This window comes from Haemaphysalis longicornis, unplaced genomic scaffold (assembly GCF_048455015.1).
Source record: "Haemaphysalis longicornis isolate Haplotype H1 unplaced genomic scaffold, Haemaphysalis longicornis Haplotype H1 scaffold_9, whole genome shotgun sequence".
NCBI classification, from domain to species: Eukaryota; Metazoa; Arthropoda; class Arachnida; order Ixodida; family Ixodidae; genus Haemaphysalis; species Haemaphysalis longicornis.
The window spans coordinates 146,836,014-146,860,522 of record NW_027526460.1 but is presented as its reverse complement, the minus strand read 5'-3'; the positions used below and the strand labels follow the sequence as shown (position 1 = coordinate 146,860,522).

General features: G+C 47.4%; 1 long non-coding RNA gene across 1 annotated transcript; it reads left to right on the top strand.

Moving 5' to 3' along the window:
* Positions 1 to 650: 650 nt before the first annotated feature.
* LOC144152476 (uncharacterized) lies at positions 651 to 19,504 on the top strand. The gene is made up of 3 exons (XR_013319174.1): positions 651 to 778; positions 10,519 to 10,917; positions 19,366 to 19,504. It is a non-coding gene; the product is annotated as an uncharacterized LOC144152476 (long non-coding RNA).
* Positions 19,505 to 24,509: the final 5,005 nt, after the last annotated feature.

Sequence of the window (24,509 nt, the reverse complement as noted above, 5' to 3'; positions counted from 1 at the left end):
CCAACTAATTTCATAAGATCTCCCGAAGCACGAAGCAGATCTCCCATTGCAAACGCCGTCTTCGCGATTATTCGGCTTCCATAGCAGCCACGCATTTCCGCTTAGGTACGCAAGGGCGGCGCCACCGTCTTGTAGCACTAAGTTCACTAAGCACTAAGCACTAAGTTCAAGTTAAGTGACGTTCAAGGGCCTTTCAACAGACTACACAACTTCCTAAATTTCTTGTAAGTATTTATTTCTGAATGCGAGCACATAGGACGGGTTTTAAGTGGCCTAAACATCTGTAACAAACATTCTTTTCCGATTTAAAAGAAAAGAAAAACCCTACAGATAACATCAGCGTTATAGATTACTGCAAAACCTTTCAATCGATCCCTAGATTTCCATTTATTTCGGTTCACCATTGAGGAATATTGCGAGCTCTACTCCAGCAACTTGCGACACCCCAATTAACCCGAAAGAAACTTTTCCAACACAATGTACATCCTACAACAAGCACAGCTAGCCATTGCGCAGCACAACACTAAACGCGAAAGTAATATGTACTTTGTCGCTTATAAACTAGATATGCAGGATTCTGTAATTTTGTTCGCGATGCATGTTTTGAATTTGAAAACATTCTCTTCGTTGTTCTCTTTTAACAGCTGACGAGACAAAGCAGCAAAGGGCCGCCCAACGCGACCACGTGCCCGAAATAGTCTCGGCGAAAGACGCGGCCTTGGCGCCCACTCCTTCAGCGGGGTCCCCATCTACAGCCACTTCAAAGATGTCATTACAAGTGAGTGATCCCGAAACAGCATTTATGCGAATGTAGACTGAATCGTGCGTGATTGCTGATGAAAAGAATGATTTGTAAGGCTACAGTTTGAGTATAGTTCATAAGTGATGTCGAATTTACGAAGCAAACGAATAAAATGAGCTTTTCATCAGTGATGTCGAATTTATGGGAAAAAATATTTTTGCTTGAGCCACCGATTCGGCGACCCTGTTGATGCGTGTAGTTAAGGTCAGTAGCAAACTAGACTCTCATTGTAACTACTGTAGTACATAGTTAGCAGCACCTGCACTGTCCGAACTTTTAAGTGCAGAGCACTTTAGGCGCTCGCCTTGTAGTCCTAGCTCGCTCGCTGGAACCAAGCATATCGCCACGGCGTTACGATGTAGCCTGCCACGGTCCCTTCGCCGCGGCGTAAATCAGAGGCTTCGTAAGCCAAGCGGCTATGCCAGGATATACGTAGCGGGAGCTAAGGTTCAGCTGGTTATTTTTAGCTTTCCTGGTTGCTTATGATTAGCTGATAATAATGCTTACTGCTGCTTATAATCCAATCCAAATCCAATCCAATCCAGTCCAATCCAATCCAAAACCAATCCAATCCAAGCCAATCCTATCCAATCCAATCCTCGCAGTTGCGCAGCACGGCTTTCCAGGAGCTCCGCGAAACTGGTCAACATCGTCCAGTGTAGTCAAGCCAATCAAGTCCAATCTAAGTAACGCTGTTGTTCGCGGCGTCTCCACAGGCTTCGAAAGCCAAGCGGTTTATATAGTGATAAGCGTTCGAAACTCGTGAAACGCTGGCACTTGTCATACATCTTCCCATTGTTTAGCGCAAAGAAAACTATAGGCACTGGACACTGCAGTTTGCGCGCGACTCCAGCGCCGCCTCTCGCCGCCGCTTAGCAACTCTGGGTCGGTGGATGTCGCGACCGGCCGTTCAGCGCACGTAAAAACACACGCTCTGCGTGCGGTTCGACGTTGTGTGGCGGACGTTTTTTAAGAAACAGTTATAATTGCAAGTTGCAGGGTTCGAAAGGATCAAAAGGCTGCAGGAAAGAATTAGTGGCAACGCCGCTACTGCTGCGCGAAGGACAGCCACAATCGCGAAAGGCAGCCTGCCATCGTTCTGTACAGGTTTCTCGCTCGGCCAGCCGAGGGAGAATAAGCGTCGCAAGAAATGATTTTAGCAGTAAGAAAAGTCAAGGAAGTAAGAAAGTCATGACATTTTTTGTCAGTGGAAGGAGTAACCTTATGAGTACGATTACCCTTTATGCGCAGTGCAGACACGAAGGGCGGTAAAAATAAAACGTTTACTTTCAGTGTTCATACACATCACGCGCTGCGATGAATCGCATGCCGTCGTAGTAGTTGCATAACACAAGATATTACCGCTTCCGCCACTATTGTTTTATCAGCAGTAACCTCTTTTTAGCGACATTCACGGTACCGAATGGATAAAAAGGCGGCACAAGAATATGCATTCACAGCACTTCGCGGGTGATGCCAAAAGCAATGTCAAGACGGTCAATACGCATCCCGCTTACAGCCCTACTTTGTTCCCCGAAGTGTACATAGTTCGGCCACGCATTCCAAGCGAGAGCGTGGACAGCTATCAAAGGCAAGGTTGCATTCACTCGCGCTGACTTCTTTAATGCGTTTTGCGTACTCTGCAAGTTGAGGTTATTATTGTTTAAGCAGAGTATGGGGCGGAGAATTCTTTAATGCGTTTTGTGTACTTCAACAGTTGAGGTTATTATTTTTTAAGCCGAGGATAAGGATGAGGAGGAAATACTTTTTTGGAGAATTCCGAACGGCCTGAACAAACTGTATCATAATTAGCCGCTAAGACGACTCTAACATTACTCACAAGATAGAAGCCGAAACTAAACGGAATCTTCGTAAAGACAACCGCCGCTCCGCAGAAGATTTCGAACTGTGTGGAACTGCGTTTACTTTGTCAACAGCTAATAACGTTTGAGATGCGTTGTTAATTAGTGACAACACCAACCGAACTGAAGAACGGCAACCGAAAAAGTAGTGTGGTTGCGCGAACAGAGAAAACAATAACACAAACACGCTTCTGTCGTGGAGCGCCGTTGTACACGCTGGCTACTGACCTGAATTGGCGCTGTAAATAACTTCCCTTGCTGAGAATGGGACTTCGCAACGATGTCTGTCCCGTCAATTTCTTTCACGGCGCTCACGCGCTCGCTAACGTACAGTCTCGGTAACTTCTCGCGCACGCGAGGCCGGCAGTAGTAGTTCAGCCCCGTAATTGTCCGGAAATCGCACAGAAGCACTTGAGCCTCGGGGAAACTATTTGCCAGAACAGTTTTCAAGGTCGAGACACCTTTCAAAAACAATTGCAGAATCGCAAAAACAAACCGAGAGGTGCCGAGTATATGAACGCGCGGCCGCCGTCTGCCTCTCACCGACCCAAAGTTAGCTCAAGCTTCCGCGGGGCAGCGCTGGGTGTACTTTTTTGTCGCGCCCTCTGAGCAGTGACGGGTGCCTATAGGTACATTTGAGGAAAAATATACGTACTTAACCGGAAGCGCCCGCATTTCATTAGTTAAGGACGCCAGATGGGTTGGTTTTTACGATAGTAAACGCAAAATGTGGCGGTGCAACGCCGGCACGTGCGGGGAGAGAAGCACAAAGAGAACAGAATTCCCGCTGGCGCAGTTTCATGCAGGGGGCGCGCGAGCACTGTGAAGGCGGGACATTTGAATTGCATGGGGCAGTAGCAGTAGGCGGATAACGGCGGTATAGCCCATTATGGCGAGTCACTGCTCTGCACTTCCGACAGCTTTCACATTGAGTGGAACGGCTTTAATTTTTGAAATACTAGTCTTTGTTGAGCTACTTGAACCTGAAACGTTTGGCCGGTCTGTCCGTCCGTCCGTACATGCGTCCGTCCGTCCGTCCGTCTGTCCGTCCGTCTGTCTGTCTGTCTGTCTGTCTGTCTGTCTGTCTGTCTGTCTGTCTGTCTGTCTGTCTGTCTAGCCGTCTGTTTGTCTGTCTGTCTGTCGGTCGGTCGGTCCCTGCGTGCATCCTTACGTCTAGTTATGCACACACCCAAAACTTAAAACTCTTCTTGAACGATAACTTCTTTACACCAAACGCCTCGTGAACACTAAATCTGTTAACATACTTCATACTTGTTAACATTGCTGAGCAAAAATAACATTAAGCATATTTTCGGCGTCAAATCAATAATTAATAGCAGCAGTCTTCTTTTAATTGAAAACCGATATGCGATTTGCGAAGCAAGAAGGACGACGCGTTGAAAAGAATATTTTCATAAAAAAAATACAGAAAGTGCTTCGTGACCAAGACCGCATCTCGTTGCGGAAATAACGAACAATACCGAAAGGTGGAAACGGATGACCCGTGACCAGTGGGCCTCTGAAAAATTGAATCTACTCCATCAAGCCTGCACAGTGTTTATCGCAAAAGGAGTGAGATGGGAGACGAAGAGCGTGAGAGCTGGGCGGACAGAAAAGGGAGGGAGTCACGTGGCAGGAGTTGCAGAAGAGTATCGTTTTTTGGCGACATTTGCAGTGAAGTGAGCAGATACGCGGCCAATTTTGTTTCAAGATTGGCTTCAACGTTATTTGTAGCAAAAAATACAAATTTTTTATTCATCTGTAAATATTACACCCCCCTCGACTGGTGCTAAATATACCTCGTCATAACAGCGACAATGCCTACCCGCGGCACCTGCCTTGTGTTTTTGTTCGCGTCGGCTGAAAACACCGCACACCGAGAACTTTTCTGTCAAAAATACAGGGCCACAGACTGCAGTTCAAATATTTGTGTTTGGCTACACCATCGGCCGAGTAAGTCTGGGGTGCCTATTACTGCTCGGCCGCCTCCTTCGCTCCCCTACTATCCTGAACACCCATGTTTCGCCTCTAGCACATTCCTTTGTCTTTTCTATCCGCCCTCTCTCCTCCTTTAACATCATCTTTTTCCTTTTTTCTTTTCCTCTCTCTCTCCTACCTCTCTCACCCTCACCCGTGTCATTTATCCACCCATTGGAATGGTGACCCACGGGTGAACGATGGGTACGTGTAGTTGCGTGACTAGTAGTTGGGAGAGGTACTGTCGGTGGCCAACTAGTGGTGCATGTGACTCACTGATGAACCACTGTTTGGTCCGTGGTTGCTCACCCCTTCGTAGCTAGTGAACGAGTCTGTATCAGTGACGCACTAGCGAGCACACTTAGCCACAATTTATTTTATTTATTTTTTTATGGGTACTGCAATCCCCTGGAGGGATTTTCGCAAGTGGGTACAAAAGGCGGAAATATTAGCATATAACACCAGGCAAACAAATGGAACAGTCCCATTTCATATAGTAGGCAGCCATATAACACAAGTAAACAAAAAGAAACATCACTTGCGTTTTACAAACGTAATCAAACGTACAAAAATAGTACAGATTAAACATCAGTCTCATTTTATGAAAAGAAAACCAAGCTAGCACAGAAGTAAAAGTATTTTCTCTGCTTTTCTAGACCAGCAGCAAAGGATGCTAAAGATTGTTTTGTAACTTGATGGTTATTTAAACTATTCCAATCCTGCACAGTTCCAGGGAAAAAAGAATATTTGAAGCAATTATTGCGTGTACGGAACGGAGTTATTGTACGAACATGGCGTTGTCTAGTGGCGTAACCTGAAGAAAATGAAATAATATTTCCAGTATCTATCTTGTAATGCCCATTAACTAATTGGTATAAATATTTTAATCGGGTAATGCGGTTTCTTTCTGAAATTGAGGGTAAGTTAGCTCTGACTAACAGTTCAGTTACCGAGGTGCGTCCATAACTATTATATATGAAGCGAACTGCTCTTCTTTGTATTTTTTCTACTTTATGAATGTTAATTTGAGTAAATGGATCCCAGATCACCGCTGCATAATCAAGTATGGGTAGGACTATTGATTTGTAAGCAAGAATACGGACGGATGGAGGTGAAAGTTTCAAAGTCCTTCGTAAAAAGAAGAGTTTCTGATTAGCCTTGGAAGTTACTATGTCAATGTGTTTTGTCCAATTAAGATCGTTTGTTATCCATAACCCAAGATATTTGTAGGATTGAACCTTGGAAAGAATAGCATCGTTTGCAGAGTATTGAAAATTTAATTGGTTTTTCTTATGAGAAATGGACATGTACACCGTTTTTTTTTTCAAAATTGATTGACAGTTGCCAAGCCTCGCACCAGGAAACAACCTTGTTTAGCGACTCGTTTAACAAAACTTGGTCATTTGGCGATTCTATTTCAGAATAAATAATGCAATCGTCCGCATATAGCCTAATATTTACAGGGATATCATTTACTATGTCGTTAATATACAAAATAAATAGAAGGGGACCCAGAACCGACCCTTGGGGGACGCCAGAGTCAACAGCAACCCTGTGAGAGGAATTATTTTTAAAAACTACAAATTGTTCCCTGTTTTTCAAGTAGGCCGATATCCATTTAATAAGTTGATCATTGCCGAGAATTTTTTCTAACTTGTATACTAATTTATTGTGCGAAACCTTGTCAAAAGCTTTTGAAAAATCCATAAAAATTGCGTCGGTTTGTTTGCCATTATTAATTAAAGTATTGAAGTCGTGTATTGTTGATACCAATTGTGTCGTTGTTGAAAATCCCTTCCTGAATCCATGCTGATGTTGGTTTAAGATATTATGTTCATCCAGAAAATGTGAAATACTATTGTAGATAATGTGTTCGAGAAGCTTACAAACGGTTGATGTTAGCGAGACAGGACGATAATTTTTGACACTCTGCTTGTTTCCTGATTTATGGATAGGCTTGACTCTGGCTGTTTTCCAGTCGTCCGGAACCTGGCCTTCGCGCAGCGATTTTGTCAAAAGAACATGGAGGTACTTCGAGATCCATTCAGCGTATGTCTTTAAAAAAGCGTTAGGGATATTTTCGGGTCCAGAAGATTTTCTGATATCAAGTTTCACAAGCATGTTCAATATGTCCTGTTCACTAACAACAATATCGGGCATTCGCGGCGAAATAGTTTCAAAGATCGGTAATACAGAGTTGTCACAAGAAAAAACGGATTTGAAATGATCGTTCAAAGCATTTGCAATTCGAGCATTGTCGTGCGTGAGAATACCGCCGACATTAAAGACGTGACAATCTTTCGACGTGGGTGAAATACTCCTCCAAGATTTCTCGGGACACTAGGTCAAGTAATTCGGCAAGGACTCCCCAAAATAGCGCTGCTTATCTGTTTGAATTTGATTTTTCAATTTTACTGAAAGGTCGGCGATTGGTTCTGAATACGTTACGTTCAGACTTCGTTTTTTCTTTAAACGCTTTATTTGCCTTCTTAACCTCAGTGTCCCCCGAGAAATCCATGGATTTTTTCGCTTCGATTTTTTAGTTACCAGAGGCACAAATGATTCTATGCATTCTTTGACAATGTCCTTAAACCAGTTTCATAAATTATGTATATCAATTTCATTATTCGCAAAGTCGTCAAAGTTGAATGAAAGGAGATCTATAATAGCAGTATCATCTGCACGATCGAAATTAGGGAAAGATAAAACGAGTAATGTCCTATCGAAAACTGTGTCACTTAGAGTAAATAGCACAGCATGATGATCGGAAATTCCAGGAAATATCTCAGTAGTTGCTTTAGGTGTGATTGCCTGGTTAACGAAGAAAAGATCTAGGGTTGACTGAGCGGTACCTTGAATTCTTGTGTAGCCTTCAACTAACTGAAGGAGGTCAAAACTGTAGCAAATATCAAGCATAGCTTCACCCGAAGGTTCGCGCTGCTTCAAGGCAAAGTTTTTCCAATCTACGTTAGGTAAATTATAATCTCCTGTCTATATAATCCGGTCATCATGCTTAATATTCAATTTCAAATAATTTTGCAGTTCATTCAGCACTTCAACAGCAGCGTTTGGGGGCCTATAAACACCTCCTATAATGTAACGGACATCATTGTGGTAAGCCTTACAAAAAATACCTTCTACTCCTGGTATATCTGCCATTCTACATATTTTAAGGTTTTCTTTAAAAAGTACACAAACACCGCCGCCTTTACTACCACGGCCATTTCTGTATGCGCTGTAGCCAGACGGAACAAACTCACTATCGTAAACCGAGTCGCTTAGCCACGTTTCCGTCAAGACAGCAATAGCTGGATCATGAGAAAGTATTAATGCTTCTAATTCAGTGGCCTTATTAAGAAGGCTCCTACAATTTACATTTGGTATTTTTAGTGGGCCGGAGTGCTTGTTTTTGTGTCAATTTGATTTTTTCTTCAGCCTAAAGCGTGTCCTCTTTCTTTCGTCCCATGCAAATAAGACGTCATCAACCTTAAGCTTATCATAAACTAGTCTTGTCTTACAGCCGCGCAGTCTTTCTTCCTCTGAACTTTTCCACAATTGCTTCCGTGTTTCTCGAACTTGTTTGGAAAAGTCTTCAGACAGTGACAATGTGCTTCCCTTTATTTTAAATGCACTCGAAAAAACGTTAGTTTTTCCCGGTAGTCAAGAAACTTTATGATCACAGGTCATGGCCCGTCATTTGTTTTTTTGCCAAACCTGTGACATCTTTCAATTCCCGTTACCGTTATTTCTAATTTCTTCTGAAAAATATCTTCCTGTACTTTTGCTTTCAGATCCTCATACTTTCCTTCAGAGGGCTCCTCTAACCCGTAAATGAGTAACTTTACTGACTTATCTAGTGACAGGCAGGCAGACCGAAATGATCGCGTTTGCGTAGCCCACTACAGACTTTCGTTTTCAAAAAAATCACAAAATTAGCTCCGACTGCTTTCTGCCTAATGCATTCGACCGTCGCCATATCGTTCAGAGTTGGCAAAGCCAAATAGATCCCGAGTCTGAGGTAACCTCAAAATATCGGTGGCGCGCATTTACGTGCACCTGATACAGAGAGCACTGCCCACAACGCCATCGGCGGTGCACGTGCTTTGCTCAACAACCCCCAAGCAGTAGCAAGCGGTTTACACCTTCCTTTCTCATGCTGCTGCACACAGCACTCACCGTTTGTTCCTTTGCGATGCATGCTGCAACTTTGCGAACCCGCCGGCGAAGTCGGGAAGCGGGAACTTACGATGCAGTTCAGAATTCTGCTGTTTCATTGACCAGTGCTACAGCGTTTCGATCCTAAGGCGGTTATAATTATACAGGACCCTTTTATCAACGCACGTAAACTACATAAACTTGTGTGCATAGGGTTGGGGGAGGTATCGTTTTAAATGCAGAGCATTTCTTTAACTCACGATGTCACCCGGCGTTGTCGGCATGCCTCGGCGTCCGCAACAGCCGTTCCAGGTGCGCCCTCTACCCCACTCCTCCTCTCCCACATCACGCTACCCTCCTCGCTCTCAACAACAGGTCCGCACCCTTCCCCCTACACTATATAAAAAAATAATACTTACCGGCGCCTGGTTTCGATCCCACGACCCTGCGGGCGGAACGCAAGGTACATGGTGCTCTACCCACTGCGCCACAAAGCCGACACAGAATGGAAGGCTACGAACGCGCCTTATATCCTTGACTCATTCAAACTACGTCAAGAAGCTGCTGATACAACGCATTCACTACCTGTGGGCGGAACGCGAGGTACATGGTGCTCTTCCCAATGCGCCACAAAACCGACACAGAATGAAAGGCTACGAACGCGCCTTATATCCTTGACTCATTCAAACTACGTCAAGAAGCTGCTGATACAACGCATTCACTACCACCAACTCCCCAAACACTAAACGTAAACGCAATACACCCACCCCCTATGCGACGCATTTACTCGAGTCCCCCTCGCGGGGAGATGGGCCCTTGTTGTTCTGTGTACAGCTTCTTGCGCTTATGGCAGCTGTTATGACGTATCACGGCGTACTTGCGGAACGAGGCCAGATAGGCATTTGTAAGTGGTAATAGTAGCCTAATATTCTTTCGCATTACCATGGTGCGCGTTTGGTTCGAACGAAAAGGTAATCCTCCTTAGCTGCCTATTTTTACATCGTCATCGAAGTAATCATCATCAACAACTGAGGGATCGACCGCTCACTAACTTGAAGGTTCGGACAGATGAGAGAAGTTGCGCATAGGGGCCATCCCACTCTCCTTAATGTGGAGGAAGAACGGCAAGAGCAGATTTCCATTTCCACGATAGCTGCCATCGAATACGTAGAGCGAAATGACCCTTCGTCGTCCGTTTTCAGTCAGGTCATACCCTCTGCTAAACAGGAACACGGCGGCCACATCACTTGCCAACAGTACTCTGAGTGGCCGACGGCGGACTGGCCTGTGCGTCCGCGTGCTTGCTTGCAAACTTTTGGATACAACATTAGTACTGTGTATTATAACGACCGATTTTAGGACTGAGTTAGACCTGGATTTTGTGGTTATTATTGTACGTGACAAGAGACAGTCAATCCATCCATGCCCCTAAAAACAGTCATTTGCAGCCACGTGATTCGGCCGGCGTGGGAAACGACGTGTTTGTTCTGGAATTAGCAGCGCCGCCACAACAAAAATTGTTTGAACAGGTTACCTAATCACAAATGTAACCAGAATGTCCTTGCCCGAGATTTTGAAAGGACTGCAAAAAATTAAACAGAACAGAACAGCGAATTGATTGATTAAATCGGGATCGCGAAATAGTTGTAAAATCAACTAGATACCCCATCTGTGATCAATTTTTGTCGCGGGTGATATTGTTACATGGCATTCCATTCGCAGGAGCTGTTGGATAGCGAGTCACAATCTGAGATGCCCGACGAATTCCCAGGGGGGCCTGGGCAAGCGAAGCCGCTCACCGCCGAAGCCAGGCCATCGGTAGCACGTCGAACCTCCAAGTCACGGATCGCTGAACCACAAGTGGCACCGATGGTCTGCGGAGTGCCATCGTCATCAGCGCCGCCCAGCCTCGCCGAAAGAAGGGCTGTCGCTGATCCGCCCTGTTCCCTGTCCCCCATGCCTCACACAATCGGAGTCCAGACAACCAGTGACGGGAGAGAACCAGGAGCACGTCCAAGTTCTGGGTGGGGCCGAATGCCACATGGCCGCGAGCCAAGAATGTGGAGTACCAGCCATAATGAACTTTGGGCTTCCACAGGTCGGGATGTACTGCACAACTCTGTAAGTGTGTACAAGCGTACAGTTCTCTACCTTCTTCGCGACCGAGGCAGAATTTGGTGGTCAATAAAGTGCGTATGACAGCTGCATCTTACCGGTACTCACCTACAGGGTAGAAACATGGAGGCTCACTAAGAGGGTTCAACTTAAATTGAGAACGACTCTGCGGGCAATGGAACAGAAGATAATAGGTGTAACATTAAGGGACAAGAATAGAGCGGAGTGGGTCAGGGAACAAACGCGTGTTAAGGACATTAGTAGAAATTAGGTAGAAGAAATGGACGTGGACAGGGCATGTAATGCGAAGGCAAGATAACCGTCGGTCATTAAGAGCAACAGAGTTAATCCCTAAAGAAGGCAAGCGTAGCAGGGGGCGCCAGAAAGTTAGACGGGCAGATGAGATCAAGAAGTTTGAGGGGATAAATTGGTTGCCGTTAGCACAGGACCGGGATAATCGGAGATTAATGGGAGAGACCTTTACCCTGCAGTGGGCGTAGATAGGCTGTTGATGACGATGATGATGATGGTGATGATGATGATGGTGAAAGTGTGTATAGGGACACAATGTTTGGCCAATCTAAGCACCCGCACCGTTGGAAACATTTGCAGCACTGGGAATAAGATCTATCACGTCACTAGTACGCATGGAGGAAGGGAACGCTTTGACCACCTGTCAGCTTGTTGGGGAAAACCGCAAGGAAACCGATTCTTCTCTATAAGCAGTTACTAAATGGTTGGTTTTCTATGCCTAACTCTCACCGCGAAGGGCGAAGGGTGTCCTGGATAGCAGGAAATTCTACGGTGGAACACGTTCTTAAAGATGCACTGAAGTGATTAGTAAACATTGCGGGATTACGAGCGTACATTGTAGTCTGAAATATGAAGGCCATGCTTCGACCCCTTTCGTTGCGTTTACGCCACTTTATTCACCTGAAAAATCAATTCAAAAATTCTGCCCTCTTCTCTTCATCCTCGCCCATTTTCGGTGGCGTTTTGTATGACGTCATAAAAATATGGCTTCGCTTGACTGCGCTACTCCACGGCTCGGCTCGGTCGACACAGTCAGTCGGCCCAGCGTTTATTCGGCCGGCCCCCGACGGGTTCTCGTAATTCATTCGCTCAGTTGAAACTATGTCACGACACATTTGTGAATGAAAGAATGCGCCTTTCTTTAGTTTGTTAGTCTGTACACTATCAAGCTCCAAGTCCAGGTCACTGCACACAAGCGCTGCACAAGCGCACATGCGACGCTTCGCTGACTGGAACGCCAGTAGGAAAATATAAGGCCCAGTGAGGACAAAAGAAGAGGGAGCGAAGTTAATATAGGTACCAAGGAAATAAAATCAACCAAAACTTCTGCCGTACAGCGTAAAATTATGGTGCAGGAAGCACCTTTTTGCGCTGTGTGAACAAGCACAGCGGTCAACAGCACGATCACACATCTGCGAACGCTTTTCCGTTTAAGGACAGCAATTGCTAGACGTGAGATATTGTGGAAATTTGGGGGACCCTTACTGCACGAGCGGTATTCAACACATAGTCATCTTAGCTGCTTGAAATGCTAAAATTAAATAAAATTGTAAACTGGGTGTACATTATATACTTTATATTTCCAACTTTATATTTCCAACTCGGCTCGTGGCCGAGTGGTCTTCAGCGTGCCCTGATACGCAAGCTAAAATTCTTAAAGAATTACAAGCTATCAGGACAGAAATACTAACCTTGAAGCAAAAAAATGCAGCATTGAGACGCGAAACCAGCCTCCTAAAACAACAACTGCACACTCGTCCCGCTCTCTCCTCCGTGCAATCAGAGCAGCAATCAACTCCGGCCTCGCAGGAGGTTTCCACTACACCACCAATTAAGGAAAGCCACGGCTAAGCCTACTACCTCCGACACTACACCCACCCTAACAGACGATTGTTTCGCAGGGATCGAGGCTGCATTCAAAACAGCTGTCGCGCACCACAAGGAAGAATATTTACAGCTCCACCAAATTCTCTTAGCCAACCAGGCAGCCATGGAGGCAGCCATTGAATCCCTTCGTGCCGATATACATAACCGTAAGCGGGGAATCGTCGCCACTACCAGCAACCATACTTTGCCGCAAAATACCCCCCTTCGGCCTAGTTAGTTTTACGGTGAATAAGCGGGATGCTGAGTGTTCTGTTTGGCAGTGGAATTGCAGAGGCTTTATTCACAAACGGCCCAACCTGCAGTTACTGCTCTTTACTCAACAAAAAGCCCCTGTTGCAGTAGCACTAGAAGAACCTGGACCGAACGTCACGTTGATGAGCTATCAGGCCTTCCAATATCTGGATAACCCATACACTGCAGCATTGGTTTAACGTGATATTCCCGGTGAACGCTCCCAATTTGACAGCATTGATATTCCACATGATTTGGTTGCCCTCTACACCCCCAAACGCAAAGCCTCCAGATTGTATATTCTCAACATGTACGGTAGCCTTCATGCGCACTCACACAAATTCAAGCAACTTTTCACCTTGGTATTCAGGCTTCGCAACCTCACTCTCTGCTAGTATTAGGTGATTTCAATGCCCCCCACACAACCTGGGGTTACACACACACCACCCGCAAGGGCCGTCTCTCATGGGAGCTTACCCAGGGTCAGCGCTTTACAATCGAGTCCGACCCCTCCACACCCCCCCTCCCCAATTATCGGCAATAGCGTGCAAAAAGATACTTCCCCGGACCCTACTTTCTCACGGGAGATCCCAAAAGTTAAATGGCTCTGCACACCACATACGCTCGGCAGCGACCACTTCATTATACGACTCGATGTACGGCTCCAATCTGAAATCTTGCGCCTACCCCGACAGCAATACCGTACAGATTGGGATGCCTTTAGGAATACCTGTGTAGTGTCAGAGTCCCCTGAAATATCTTGTGACACGTATCATACCTGGGTCAGCTAAATTCTCGATAACAAACGCACTCACGACAATCCCGTAGACCCCGAAATACCTGCTGAGTTAGTAAATGCCTTCCTGAATCATCTGTGGGACGCCTATCACAGCATACAGCGTAGATGGCGTCAGTAGACACACAATAAACGCCTTAAAATTAGGTTAGCCTCTCTCGCTACAACGATAGAGACTTATAGATCTGAACTTGCTCGTGCTCAATGGGGCCAGGTATGTGAACAGTGAAAGATAATCTCAGCATCAGGCGTACTTGCGGCCTTCTTAAATGCATGTTTTATCCCAGTCACTCGCGAATAGCTACTAATAATCGGCCATTGAATATTATTCAACCGTCTTCGTACTTCAACCGTCTTCGTACTTCGACCGTCTTCGTACTCTCTACATAGCTGAAGGGGATACCATAAGCTACCGTTATACACGGGCGATAATAATCGGGACTTAGACACAAAAATCTCCGAAATGGAGGTCAGAGCAGCACTCATGAAGATTACGCCTGGATCAGCACCTGGGCAAGATGGTGTAACCAATCAACTCCTTCGAAATTTTGACGACAACTCCATCTACAGTCTCACACAGTACTATAATCTCTGTTGGGCGACAGGCACTTTGCCGCCTTTATGAAAGCAAGCTAAATTAACTCTAATACCCAAACTGTGAAAACCATTGAAATTGGAGTATCTCCGCCCAATATCCCTCACTTCATGCGTAAGGAAAGTTCCTCAGCACATCATCTATGCCCGCTTAGTTCAACATCTTACCAAAACCAATGCACTTCCGCACACCATGCTAGGCTTCAGGCAGGGTCTTTTGACGCAGGATCTCCTTTTGCAACTTAAACATGAGATCATTATCCCGGCCTCTAAAGTAGACACAGCTTCTGTTCTACCACTAGATCTCACCAAAGCCTTCGACAGAGTTTCACACCGAGCTATAGTCCAAAATCTGGCAATGATTAACCCCGGGAAACGGGTTTACACTTATATTAAAGAATTCCTTAATAATCGTACTGCCGCGATTCACGTCGGTGACGTAGTTTCGGACACCATTCACGTGCCTTCCCTTGGTACCCTCAAGGCGCAGTCCTTCCTCCTCTCCTTTTTAATCTAGCTCTACTTAATCTCCATAAGCATTTAGCTGAAGTTCCACATCTTAGACATAGTTTAGTTTCGGTGCTGATGACATTAGTCTGTGGTGCGCCGGAGGTAGTGATGCACAAATTGAAGAGGCGCTTCAGTCAGGCGCAGACATTGCCGTAGCTGAAGCGGCACTGGCCGGTCTTGAGTGCTCCCCAAGTATGTCGGAGCTCTTGACCCTCTCTGCCCCCGGCGGTCACGCTCCACTCCAGACGTAATACGAATACAAAATGATCCCATACCACGTATCCTTAGTCTTAAAGTCCTCGGTTTGATCACACAGCGGGACAGACCCGATACGCAATATATCTCTCAACTCCCCTCTCATGTCAACCAAACTATTGGACTCATCCATCGCATACCAGCTCAAAACAAAGGAATGACGGAATTTGAGCGCCTCCGGCTGGTTCAAGCATTCGTGCTCAGTCTCCTGACATACGCCCTCCCGTACCTTAACTCAAGTAAAATTAAGCTGTCTAAAATCAACTGCCTCATAAGAAAAATATACAAAACGGCGCTTTTACTCCCTCAAAGTACTTCCACTGCCAAACTGTAACGCCTAGGCATTTGCAAAACAGCTGAAGAGCTCATAGAAGCCCATTGTGTCAGTCAACTTTCCCGCCTTTCTACCACTTCTACTGGCAGATACATCCTAGAGTCGCTCGGGCTTCATGCACTGATTGTTACTGACCCCAGAGTATACATTCCTCCCCACTTGCACAATCTCCTGCTTGTTCAGCCGATTCTCCGCAAATGCAACCGGAGCACAATATTAAACGCCGTGAACATCGTGCACGCGTCCTAGCCCGCAAATATCCCATTGGTCAGTCCACCGCATATGTGGACGCCGCTAGTTATACCCGTAGCAACGCCTAGGCAGTCACCGCCATGTTCGATCCAAAAGCAACCTCTTACTACTCACTCCCTATCCGAACGCGCTCCCCTGCCACTGCGGAAGAGGCGGCTATTGCGCTAGCGCTCACTCATAGGCCTACGCCAACAATTGTTATCTCCGATTCGAAAACGGCCATTCGAAATATCGCCCGGGGGATTATTTCCCCGCAGGCTCTCAAAATTCTCCTTCAAAATCCTTCCACTTCCCGAGCGGAGTTGATTTGGACTCCTTCCCATGCGGGGCTGGAAGGAAACGAAGCGGATAACCTTGCAGCTCGAGAGCTAACCCACCGAGCTGGGCCAGGTCGCACCTCTTCCCATGGAGCCCAATCAACCCGCGACAGCCTTCTGACTTTTCAGGAAGTTACCTACCACTACCGCTTCTCTCGCCGGCGCTACCCTCCACCCCATTGGTCATTCTCTATCATCGAGGAACGGTACTGGCGCCTTCTCCAAACCCCCCCCCCCCCCCTGTCGCGGACAGATTCAGCGTCTAAAGGTCCAACGAGACGAAAGATCCAACGAGACGAAAGGTCCAACAGTGGATATTCCGTCTCGTTGGATCTTTCGTCTCGTTGGACATTCAGGCTCGATTGGACCTTCAGACTCGGTGGATCTTTTGTCTCGTTGGACATTCAGGCTCGGTTGGACCTTTCGTCTCGTTGGATCTTTCGTCTCGTTGGACATGCAGGCTCGATTGGACCTTTCGTCTCGTTGGACGTTCAGGCTCGCTGATCACGTGACGAGTTGGACCTTTCGACTCGTTGGATCTTCCGTTTCGTTGGACATTCAGGCCACAAGCGGCGCCAGACTATACACGCAATTTATCCATCGTATTTCCCTCTCCCCAATGTCCCGACTGTGCAGCCCACGAAACAGTTGCTCATATCATTTGGCAATGCCCTCAACACTCACTCCCTCTCATGTTTTGTGTGGAACACTGGGATGCGGCGTTAGGCTGCTCGGATCCCGGGTCCAGCAAGGACTCGCTCAACGAGCAGCCCAGGTCACCGGCGCCCTCCCAGCGCTGGTCACCAGTCGTTGTTGACCCAATGGTTCCAGAATAAAGTTATATCTCTCTCTCTCTCTCTCTCTCTCTCTCTCTCTCTCTCTCTCTCTCTCTCTCTCTCTCTCTCTCCCTCTCTCTTTCTCTCAGCCGATGCGCAAGGCGGCATCGGCTGACACTCGGCTGAAGAATTCGGCTAAAGAATTCGCTCTCGAACGGAAGGCTGTCTGCCTCTTGCATCTCGAAATCGCTGAAAAGCGATGTACCGAGTCTGCCATATGAGAGAGAGATAGAGGGAGCGATTTATTTCGGAAAGAATGTTGAGATTTGGCTATGCAGGGGGGGGGGGGGGTCTCAGCCCATTCCAATGGCTCGATGTGGTCGGAGCTGGTCAGAGGTGTTTCCCATAGCTCAAAACTATTGCCCCGTCGGCTGACACCGGCCGTAGCGGCATTATCATATGATCGCGGGGAATCAACACCAGTGCGAATGGATTTAAATACGCCCAAAAGCCCCCGCCACTGCCACCGCCGCCGCCGAAAATGTAGCCGCGGCCGTTGCCGCTTCAAATTGAACTTCGCCCGCTATACGTGCGCCCCTGCCGGTTGGAAGCAACTTGCGGGGTTGGAACGCCGGCGTGAGCACATTATTCTCCTTTAGCTTGAAAGCCTTTCCCAGCAACATTGTCGCGTCTGTGTCTCTCGCTGACCAGCTGTTCATAGTTCTGGCGGAATAATAATAATAGATCTTAGTCTGGTCGCATGTAAAGTCTTCCTCTCTTCATTCGCCAGTGTATTGCATGCCTAATTAGGCGCCTATTCCCTGTTGCCGGTATAGGCGTGCACGGCTTGATGGTGAAGTCGGGGGAGTGTACGCGCAGCAGGGCTTTGTGCCACTACTGAAGACATACACGTCATGGCGGTGGGAGATTTAAACGTGACGGTCTCATGGCTCAATGCGCTCAGTCAGCTGTCCTCGGCAATCGAGCGGTTTGGGTCTGGGTGTGTGTGTTGCACAGATAATGATAAGCCTATGACGCGGCTGCGAAAGGGACACCCACGTGTATGTCCACTAGTATAGAGGTGTTAACTCCCTATGGGACGGACGCATGTCGCTCGCTTGGAGGAAGAACAGCGGAAACTTAAGAGGCGTCAGCCCAAACGGAAGCGTGTATGGGCGCGAAAACCACGGAAAGCTGTAAAGTTCCAGCTGGTCATGTACGTGTGAATCCCTCCCGGATGAAAAACTGGCCGGCTTGGAACACCGACGTGGGCGGCCAAGACCACTCGTTCAGCTTAAAGGGCTTTTAGAGCTGCATGTGCGACAGCATCTTTCACTTCTAAGCAGTTGCGCATGATCGGTTGCTGGTTTATGCCCGCACGGGTTCAGAGAGGAAGGTGGTTGGGGTGGGGGGTGCGGGCTCGCGCAGATGTAGGTTTCATAGCTTTGCCGTTCTTTTGGCGTGATGTTCAACGTCGCCGTCAAATAGCCCAACGCGTCCGGTCCGGCGTCATCTGTGGTAGAGTGGATTGCGTTGGCGTGTTACACAAACAACAACATGCCTACGATGCGGGAGGGAAAGAGACAGCTCTACATTTGTCAGCTAGGGTAAAGCTCGGGACTTTTTTTAAATTTCATTCAGGTAATTGGCTAGGAAGAATTCTCAGTCGTAAATCACAAACAAATGTGTTTTGTTCCGTGCACTGCTTGGAGGATATGCTGCTATGCAGACCGTCCTTCATCACAGAGTTGAAGGGCGCTGAATTTTTTGTTAAACGTATTGGGAGCGCTTCATTTTTGGGACCATAACAGTAGTACCCGCGTTTTCGCTTACCTGCGTTTTCACTTTTTTAGATGCGACTGCATCTCATTCACTCGCCTTGTCCCTCCATACGGCGTGGTCGTCCGTCCACACCCCTTCCCCTAAACTATAAAAAAAAATAATAGTTAGCGGCGCCCGGTTTCGATCCCACGACCCTGTGGGCGGAATGCGAGGTACATAGTGCTCTTCCCACTGCGCCACAAAACCGAGACAGAATCAAATGCTACGAACGCGCCTTATATCCTTCACTTATTCAAACTATGTCAAGATGCTACTGATACAACGCATGATGGGGCAATGATTAACACTTGCAATAAAAGAAAAGAAGGTCCCACTTACAGCAACAATGATGGAGTAAAGGTCGTTGCGACAGCGAAGCCCCAAGCGTACCACTTAGAGTGATTGACCAAGATTGGGCAATAAAACATAATAATAATCATAAAACATAATAATTATACGCGTTCCCGACACGTTTCACGCGATTTCAGAATCAATCCAACGGAAACACCAAGTGAACCCCACGATGCGTCGCATCTACACAGGGTTCCCCTCGCGGGGAGGTGGGCGCAATTTTTCGTTCTTTAGTCATAAAATGCTCTTGTAACTCTTAAAAGCCTGCCTATTGTTATTATTATGAATTTTGCGCAGGTTTTCTCCTCAACCATCTCGAGAACCACCTGGAAAAGAGCTGCCTACTGCGTTGTGGCCGCTGTTGTTGCCGTGGTGACCGTTGTCATGTGGCTACTGTTCATGACATCTGGCATCCCCTCGGTGCCACGGGAGGCTCAATCCTGTATAACCGAAGAGTGTCTTTACCATGCCAGAATCATAACGTCAACAGTCAGCGAGAGCGTAGACCCTTGCGTAGATTTCGAGGCTTACAGCTGCTCACAGACAGCACCTTATGGTCGAGCACAAGGCTCAGTGCTCATGCGCGCAGCTCTGGACGCCTGGTTCCGGGGCTTCGAGAATATTCCCAGCGCCGCCGCTCTTGAATTCCCCACCATCTCTAACAGGCTGTCCGAAGTCTACAACTCCTGTGCTCTGCGGGACATTCCCGAAAGCGAAAGAAGGCAAGACATGCTTCAGTTGAAAGAGCTTGCCAGAAGGTTGCAGATACCGTGGCCGGAAGTGCCTTTACCTAATATTGATCCTCTTGGAGTTCTACTTGACCTAACTCTAAACTGGCAAGTTCACCTCTGGTTCCGTGTGCGTATTCTTCATCAGGGCTATGCCACAACAAATGCGATACAATTTGTCAAGCCTGGCGGGCTTTTCACTGAATTAATGGATGGCTGGGAACATCGCTTCAGCACGGTTACCTACGAAGAATTTTGGATTAGCCTTTCGAAAGACCTAGCAGATCCCAGAGTGCCATCACGTCCACAGGAAGACATTCACAGGATCCAATCCACCGAGCGCACAATAAATAAACTACTTCTAGAAGTCGTAAATAACACCATCCAGTCGCCGAGATGGTTCCTTCTGCAAGACATTCAAAAGTACACGGTGAACATTTCAGCATTGCGTTGGAGGCAACAAATGCAAAAATATGCGAGGCTGCGAAGCGCTCTTTCGCTCTCGGAAACCGTCTTCGTATTTGACGTTGCACTCCTACAAGCAATCAATGCTGTGTTTGTAAATTACACCAGGGACGAGTTATTGGAGCATTTGTCGTGGGCATTCGTTAAAGTTTTGGCTCCTGTGGCTGACAGAAGACTTCTAAGGCTGAGGACGGAAGACGTGCGCACCATGGAAGTAAAACGAAAAGAATTTTGCGCCTCCGTCATCGAAAGCATGTACGGATGGCTGGTTGTGTCTCTGTACGTTCAACTCGAGCTCCTCGCAGCCGAGAGGGACCAGATCACGGGTATCTTCAGTGCAATTAGGGAGATTGCGAGGAAAAAGCTGAGGGCACTTGCCTGGGTCGACGACAATTTCAAAGAATGGGCAAGCAAGAAAATTGGTGACTTGGAGACGCTACTCTGGCCACGCGAGGACCTTTTTTCGGAAGAAGGGCTCCTGGAGACCTACTCTCAGTGGTTAGGGAACGCGACAACTTCTGGTTCCTTCTTTGAAGCTTGGCTCCGAGCAGCCACAGCAGGAGCTCTTCTGGCATCCGGGAAAACGCCACCCCAAAATTATGCACTGCCATATTTCGTTTACGACGACTTCTGGAACAGCATCGCTGTGTCAGTTGCAGCAGTGTCTATGCCCTTCTTCCGCGGGCTTCTCACCAACGCCATCAGACAGGGAGGCCTGGGTTTTTCCTACGCTCTAGAACTAGTCAGGTCATTTGACCCGTCCCGGCAGCGGGAATCCGACGGGAGAGGAAGATTCGTCAATGGTTCCGTTCTTGCTGCACGGAAGGACGAGATTAACGGGAGGGCGGCAGTGTCATCCGCAGTTTTCTACGCCAACGTCAGCCTCAATTCGTCAACGAGTGCTGCAGCGTCGAGAGCGCAGCTATTCCCTGAAGTGCCAGCTATGGAATTAGCTTACAAAGCGTTCGAGGAGTCTTTACACCAAAACGGAGTAGACATGAAGACATCGGATGCGGTTAAATCAAAACAGGTTTTTTTCATTGTTTCATGCCTTGCCATGTGTAGCCCCTCGGGCACCGTCAACCGTCACCGATTCAGTTGTAACAAGGGGGTTGCCAACTTCTGGCCTTTCACAGATGCCTTCAACTGTCCCAAAAGTGAACACATTATTGCTACCAGAGCGTCCGGCTTCTTTGACTGATGTGCTCGGCAGCTCTTGAACCATATGTTATGTCTAGTGCGTTCCGTTTGTATTCCATGTAAGCTTTTGGTATATCACAGAGAAAAAGAATACACCTTCTTTATATAACAGGTCCCAATGTGTGGAACAAATGGTGTACACATTACTTGCTACGCACTCAAGGCGTCCCCGTATTTATTTAACCCTTTCAGCCCTGGCGTCATCATTTGACGACACAATACATAATATCCTCTAGCGCCTAACCAACGAAACCAAAACTGCTGGTTTTAAGGCTGAGGGTTGTTCAAGTATACCTCTTGCGATAGACACCACCATTGTTGAGATTTCGCGAGGCTGGACGATATGAAAAAGACGAAGCTTCAGTGGACACAGGATATGACGACCGTGCGGGTAAGGAAACAGAAATTCCGGTTCGTCAAAATGTTTATAAATCCGTAAATACTTGGATTACCAGCTTGATATTTTTTCTTTAAGATCAGGGTGTCATGGGGTTTCCGTCAAAAAGAAAAAAAACTTTTTTTACAAAAAAGAAAAATTTTAATTGCCTAATGACCTAATTAATTAACGTGCCTGCAAATAATTAAATACTTGGACTATTGGCGTAATTTTTTATTTCTGTGCTTCTGATGTCCAAAGCTGTAAGAAAAAATGCGTAAAAACAATTTGCGCTTGAAATAAAAAATCCAGGGCTGAAAGGGTTAAACAAGGGACCTACCTTTTTCGCGTCCTTTACCTGTTCTTTCCGAAATAAGGAAACCAGACGACTATTTTTGGTACTTCCCGTCGGCATCGCGTACCGCATTACTACTTCAGACTCGGTCTTGGAGGATTAGCATTACTTGAGTTCTAAGTCATGCTGTAGTATGGGCCTCGTGCGCTTGTATGGTGGCGCCACTGATGTGCTGTGATCAGCGCCATCTTGCGGACAACGGAGGCATAACTTCTGAAGTCCGTGAGCAAACGACGTCCGGAGCATAGTATTCCGCGCAGTACGATTATTCTGTAGCGCAGTATTCTGTTGCCATGCGATACGAACAGCCAAACGGTACATTATTAAATAGAATATGGTTCGCAAAGGCGACAGTAAAGCGATTCATCACACAAAAACCAGTTTCTCCAGGATTGTCTCCTAGCAGCGCGCGGTCACGCTGTCATTTCGCAACGGTTTCCAGTGAGCACCAGCAGCGCCGCCAAAATAAAATATACAAATAAAAAGACGGAAGCCCGCGATGCTACCAAGAGAACGAGAGGAGTGCAGGAGTGTGCGTCTGTGTGTGCAGCGCCTCCCGGAAGCGATAATGTATGTGTGAGAGAAGGTGGGATCGCTCCACCAGTGGAAAATTTTTTGTGGGGCCGCCGGCCCCCGAAGAGCATGAAATAACGGCATAACGAACCAGGGTTGCCACTAGTGGCTACTTTTCGCCAAATTGGCGACTTTGAAAGGCCCGTGGTGAGGTAAAATCATGAATGGCGACATGGCGAATTTCTGGCGATTTTCGGCTGAGGTCTCTCCCCCTGATCCGCTTCCCCTTTCTCCATCTGTCTCTGCGGCAGTGCAAAGCTTTGCCGTCGCGCCGGACCGAGAAAGCGGCGTTCGAAGGGCTGTTTGTCTCATTTCGCCCGAGGCGTGCGCATGTCTAGACGGGGGCACGGGGGTAGGCATCGGAGGGCGGAAAGCGGGACGTACGCAGCTGTCATGGCTCCAGTGAAAATTTTTCGCCGCCGCAGCTGGGGCACCGCGCAGGTAGCTAACTTTCAGCGTGCTTTTGGGTACTTATCCCTACAAGCGCAGCCACCACTTTTTTTTCTGTGTTTGTAAGGTAACGATCACATGTTACGTCGATGGAAAAGACTCTTCGTCGGCTAAGCTCTTTTCTTTTCGTCGGCCTACTGTATAACGCTATGGCTGAAGGTAAAGGTGGCGCCTCGGCGAGGTTATTTTAATGTTTATTATTATTATTATTATTTATTAAGCTTTTTCTGCAACTGTTGCTACGTTCCCCCACACCCCGCGGTACTAGCCTTCTCAGTCACAAAGAAAAAAAGTGAGCGGCTTTGGTTAAAGCAATGAAGGAACTTTAGATATTGATGATAACTGTTGATGATGATTAGTGGCTCTTCCTTTTAATCGAGACGTCGGTTGTCAACGACCGACTTGCCTGTTTTATTACGCTTACCTGCCCTACTCCCAGCTAACCTATTAGATTTGTTTCCTCCCTCGTATCTCTCCTCTTCCCTGTTTAAAACTCATCGCTCCCACCCCCCTTTTACTCCACCTGCGTACCCACCCCTTTCACACTTTTCCTCCACCACCACTCCAGTCGCCTCTTCGTCACCTATATGGCGTTGAAGTTGAGGTTCCCCCCTCACCCGAAATTCCAAAGCCTCCGCCAGCGCAGTCAGTGTTGGCCAGCGTTGTTTCCCCCTCACCCCGCGGTGGTCGCATCTCTGTGCAGCCCCTGACAATATGGTCTGTAGTTTCCCGATCACTGCCGCAGTGTAGCGAAGCGGAGATCTCTTGATGTTTTCTGGTTGTTTTTTAGTTCTGTGCCGCCACCGGGGCTCTTCCTCCCAAGTGTTTGTGTGAAAGCGCTTCGGACGCGGCTGGGCCCTGCCCCGTTTTTTCTAAGAAGCGCATGCGAAGTTTGTCTCTGCGCGCTGACCGACCGAGAGAGAGAGAGAAACCGAGAGTGGCGGCCGTTGCCGGCAGCGAGCCATCGTCTCGCTTCTGTTACCGCGGCCGCGGCGTTCTATGCTCCCCCGTGGCGTGTGCGCTGGTCGCGTTCGGGCTCCGTGTCTTCAGTGTTCTTCCGACGACCTTCCCTTTTCCCCTGTTTACTTTAGTGCGTTTTTTCTAAACTGCTTTCTTTACACGCGTGGTTCTCCGAGTGCGCGTTTTCGAGTCGAAACCTTGTGTCTGTGTTTTTGGTCCCTTTCACTTTGGCGGGGACATGTCTGATTGGAGCTAAGAAGCGTCTTCCTGATTGGCTGCGGGTGTGCCTTAGTCTTTTTCCACGCAGTCCACACACGCTAGGATGCGCTTTTTC